Here is a 4,711-nt window from a genome sequence, read left to right on the forward strand (position 1 = left end):
TTTTTTTGTAAAATGTGTACATTTATTGGCTATGTACCCGTGCCCATGCACTTGCAGTAAAAGGTATTACTCAGTTTCCCCTTGCAGTGATGTGTCGTCACTTGAGATAGAATTTCCACTTTCTTCGCCAGATCCTTGTGATCCGCCTCTTGGTTGTTTTTTACTCTGCCCGCTAGACTGAAAAAAAAACACTGAATGAACAATTGCTACGCAAATCCAATTCACTAATATGAATGAACGGCTCTGAATAAAAGGAAGACAGCCATATAAAGATGTGTGTGTGTGTGTGTTGCAGTAAACGCAATAACAAAACATGCGTTTGAGTGAGAAACGTTAGCAACACTTGACAACAAGCATTGATCGCTTTTTTTATATAACTTTTCACGTGACACGTGCTAGGACTGAACTCATTTCGAATGCGGGAAATTTATTCTATTCCTTGCAGCAATTACCTAATGAAAGTATTGACGCTTTTTGACTATACTGAAAGAATGGTTGCGTAATTCCCCTCACATATTTCGCCGGGGTTGGCAACAGCGAACGACTTTGAAATAACACGTGCAAGGGTGAAGGATCAGGACGTTGGAAACATGCATATAGCACATGGCGGTAGCATCTAGCTAAGCCATTCGTATGTGGGTTGTTTAGCTGAGAAACAATTCGGCTAAAACAGAAAGCAGATTTAGTTATTTTAATATTGTAGCACTTCTGTGAGGCATTGTGCAAGAAGGAATACCATAACAAAAGAGCAGTACGATATGCGAAATGTTCAAAGTGCATTTTAATTCAGCAAAAAAATCTACATCACTATAACACACTAAGAAATGCTAGAGCTTTCAGTGAAAAACGCTTGACTTAAAGGGAAAGAAGTTATGATTTAGTTTTAAAATGTCACAATAGAAAGAAAATTGAAGACGCAGGGGAGCTAGTAAGCGAATAAATGCTGGGAAGAAATAAATATAATGTTGAAAGCAAAAATCCGATTACAAGCTGTAGCAGCATGTCTGGCATTCTGAATTTTACAAAGTGTGCTTCTAAACGCATCCCAATGTTCTACAACAAAAATGGCTGCAATTAGCCAGAGTAACTAAATAATCTGCGAAAATACCAAGGAAGCAGCTAGAACCTTCAGCAAATGTATACACTTAAATCAAATAAAAAATTACTGCGGAATATAACGAAGTAGTCATGCGTACAAGTTTCTAAGAAACAATTTCCACGGCATCATCGTAAGAAATGAACACAACGCAACGTTTTCCTCAGCGTGGGGCACTCTTATTCAGTTCTCAATTTTCAAGCACGAAAGCGTACGCGGTAATCGAAAAGTAAGTGCTAACCGGCAGCCCTGATAACAAAAGCTGGAAATGCTCTTACCCCAGAAGATGGGCCCTGGCCAGGACAGGTGCTTGTTTGTTGAAATCTACCACCTCTGAATCTTTCAGATGCTGTGAAAAACAGACGTGGACATGGCATGAATAGCCATGCTGGATAATTTCCCTAAACAGCTTTAAATCACGTTCCTCAATGTAAATGGCTAGCAATAGCTTGACGAGACACTTGTGATGGATGGAGAAAGGAACATGAATCAACGTGAAAAACAGAAATTAAACAATAAAGGCAACTGCATCAGCGGCAACTGATACGAAGAAAAAGGTTATTCTCGATGCATTTATCTTATAGATGCGTTATGGAGGGGGGGGGGGGGCGAAGTATGTAAATCAGTGTGTGAGTAACTTACTCTAGAAAAATTACTGCTCATATTGACAAAATGTTTTTAAGGCAATAGCGTTGTCTAGTTCACCTTTCTTTATATAAAACATCTCATGGTGGCGATCTGAGTACGAGACGATCACCAATGCGATGATCAATCGGAGACCGGACTTAGGAAAGACAAGTTTCTTGAATGGTTTTCCTAAGCACGAGTAGACAATATGTTGGTTATGTGCCTATTTATCTAAAGGAGCTGAATAAAGTGCTTGAATTGTGAAACATGCTTAAACACAAGCAGTCAAGCAGTGCGCATCTGTATTCACGAAATCTTTCCTCCGAAGTCGGTGTTCGTGTTCCTGTGGCACTAGTAATGGCGATTGGTGTCATGCATAAAATTATCGACACAGGCCATTATAAATTAAAATGAAATCAAGGCGACCTCATAAGCTCATACGTTGTCTTGTTTTAAGGGCGCCTGCGGACAATATGACTCACGTTTGAACTCCACCATAAGCGTTGTTCATGTTCATGTTCAGCGTTGTTCGCGCTTGTTAGAAAGCGTGAGGTCAAACGTTTAAACTGCGCAGTGTATCACGAACAGAGCGAACGCGAGTCAGCGTGAGCGCTAACTTACAGCTCAAAAATTATTGAGAGCAGCATCACATACTGAGGACTAAAAATCACATACAGACTACGAAATGATGCCCTTAGTGCGCTTTATATTTATTATACCATGTTTGGGTTTGCGTAAAAAAAATCCGTAGCATTCAACCTAAATGTTTTTGCTATATAGCGCGGATATTACTAAAGGATAAGCTCCGACAACGCTGAAAACATTTTATTATATTCAATTATATTTTGACTATTTGCATTCGAGGCCAAAGTCGGTGATCGTGGAAGCACTGACCAAAGTTCGTATTTCTAAAGAGAACGCATTTTGACTAAGAAAAACGTTACACACATCAAACTAGAGCACTGCACGGGCCGATTTTTGCCGCCCGGGCCCGGCCTGGGCCCGTTTTTACAGTGGGCGGCCCGCCCGAGCCCGATCAAAACTTTTATGGCGAGACCCGGGCCCGGCCCGGGCCCGGAAATAATCTACGTTACCCGCCCGGCCCGGCCCGCCACCGCTTTACCTTAAGCCCGAGCCCGGCCCGAGCCCGACTTGAAACTGGCCCGAACCCGGCCCGAGACCGAAAAATACATGTTTTTCAGAGTTGAGAAGCCCGAGAATAACTCGCAGAAAGCCCGAGCCCGGTCCGGGCCCGCGTCAAAAACCCAGAGCCCGGCCCGGGCCCGGGTAAAAAAGCACACGCCGTGCCCGAGCCCGGCCCGAGCCCGTGAAAAAACTGCTCTACCCGGCCCGGCCGGGCCCACGGGCCGGGCCGGGCCCGGGCTTTCGGGTAAGCCTGAGCCCGTGCAGTGCTCTACATCAAACTACGAGGAACCGATAGCCACTAGGTTTGTTCAGGGATACGAATTAAAAAAGCAATGAAATTTGGCGGTCGCGAAAGTATTGTAGGAACCGGAATAGACATGTAGGAAGAGCGTGGTAAAAAACTGCCCCGGTCGATGACGCCGTGAGGCTAAAAATGCAAATGTAAGAAAAACAAGTGGCGTAGGCTTTCAAAAGTATCGCATTGGAATTTGCAATAAGAAAGAAAGAAGTGCTAGGCGGATTAATATTTTCGCAGGTCAACATTTTAAGCATTTCTCACCCGGGCGGTAAGTGCCGTCAAGACCGGTGAGTATGCGGAAAGCTTTTGAACATTTCTGTAAGACGAGCCCTGTGAACCTCTCACGTTCACTGAATGAAGCGCTATAGGCATAAAACATCGAGTAAACTTTGCGACTAGTTGCAAATTAACTCTACCCACCGAGATCGTTTTGCAGCTTTGACGTTGCGTTGTTAAGCACGAGGTCGCGGGATCAAATCCCGGCCGCATTTCGATGGGGGCGAAATTCGACCTAAATGCGAAATGCGGCCGCCCGTGTAGCTTGCTGAAATTAATCCTGATTCCCCCCTCCCCTATGACGGGCCACATAAGTAGATCGTGGTTTTGGCACTTAAATCCGGTGAAGGCTCTTTGTTTAAATTTAATTGTGTACCACTTTGAGTTTGGTAACGCGAAGATGGCCATAAGCTATAATTAAAGCAAATAAACAGTGGCTTTATGAATCAAGGTGTAGAGCATGAAATGATTTTGGAGGTTTAAATTACCTGTGCGCCTATCGATCGCTGAAAAATGCCAAGAACGAAACATGAAGAAAACATCAGTTCATTTTTGCTTACCGATAGTCAATGTGACCAATCCCAGAAGCAAGATCAGAGTGAAAAATTTCATTTTCTCCAGTGCAGAGCTGAGACAGCGATTTTTCTTCCAGCAATTAGGCACACTTGTGTGAGGAACAAACTGAACCCGATTTATATGGTCCCCGGCAGGTGGAATTTGGTGATATTTCTATTCACATCTCTTGAACAGGTCTACTGTGGATACTGTGATATACGAGACATATGTGAAGTTATACGGAAAGTAAAATTATGAATTATGAACCCTTGCGAGCAAGTATACTGAACAAGCCATACACGAGCAAACATGTCAAACTACACTGATTGGGTAGCCCACTTCCTTAGGGCACGTGAATAAAGTAAACATGGGCAAAAAATAAACAAAACATTGTTCAAAAGTGCCCCCCCCCCCTCAATATAAGCGCTCCCTTAATAAATATACTATGGGCTTCTTTCGTTATCTCCAATCTCCTAGTGAAGAAAAAGAAAAGTAACGCCAGGTGCTCGCTTCCAGCATATCCCTTTGTTCGATGCCTTTCAACAGACAACAAATATTTGCATGGACGAAAAGACAGTCTAAAATAATACAGACGTTCTAGGTTCCGCACACTGCCACGGGGTCAAACGCGTACATAGATTCCTGTACCGATATGTTTTTACGAACAGGTTGTGAGAAATGAAATGTGATCTGTCACCTGCAACAAAATATGG

The 4,711-nt window shown here is 43.3% G+C and overlaps 1 long non-coding RNA gene across 1 annotated transcript; it reads right to left on the reverse strand.

Moving 5' to 3' along the window:
* LOC119443962 (uncharacterized) lies at positions 1 to 4,120 on the reverse strand. Its single transcript, XR_005190384.2, has 3 exons — positions 4,004 to 4,120; positions 1,375 to 1,445; positions 1 to 177 (listed from the first exon to the last, which is right to left on the reverse strand). It is a non-coding gene; the product is annotated as an uncharacterized LOC119443962 (long non-coding RNA).
* Between the last annotated feature and the right edge of the window lie 591 nt (positions 4,121 to 4,711).

The sequence above is a fragment of the Dermacentor silvarum genome, chromosome 3 (assembly GCF_013339745.2).
Source record: "Dermacentor silvarum isolate Dsil-2018 chromosome 3, BIME_Dsil_1.4, whole genome shotgun sequence".
NCBI lineage: Eukaryota > Metazoa > Arthropoda > Arachnida > Ixodida > Ixodidae > Dermacentor > Dermacentor silvarum.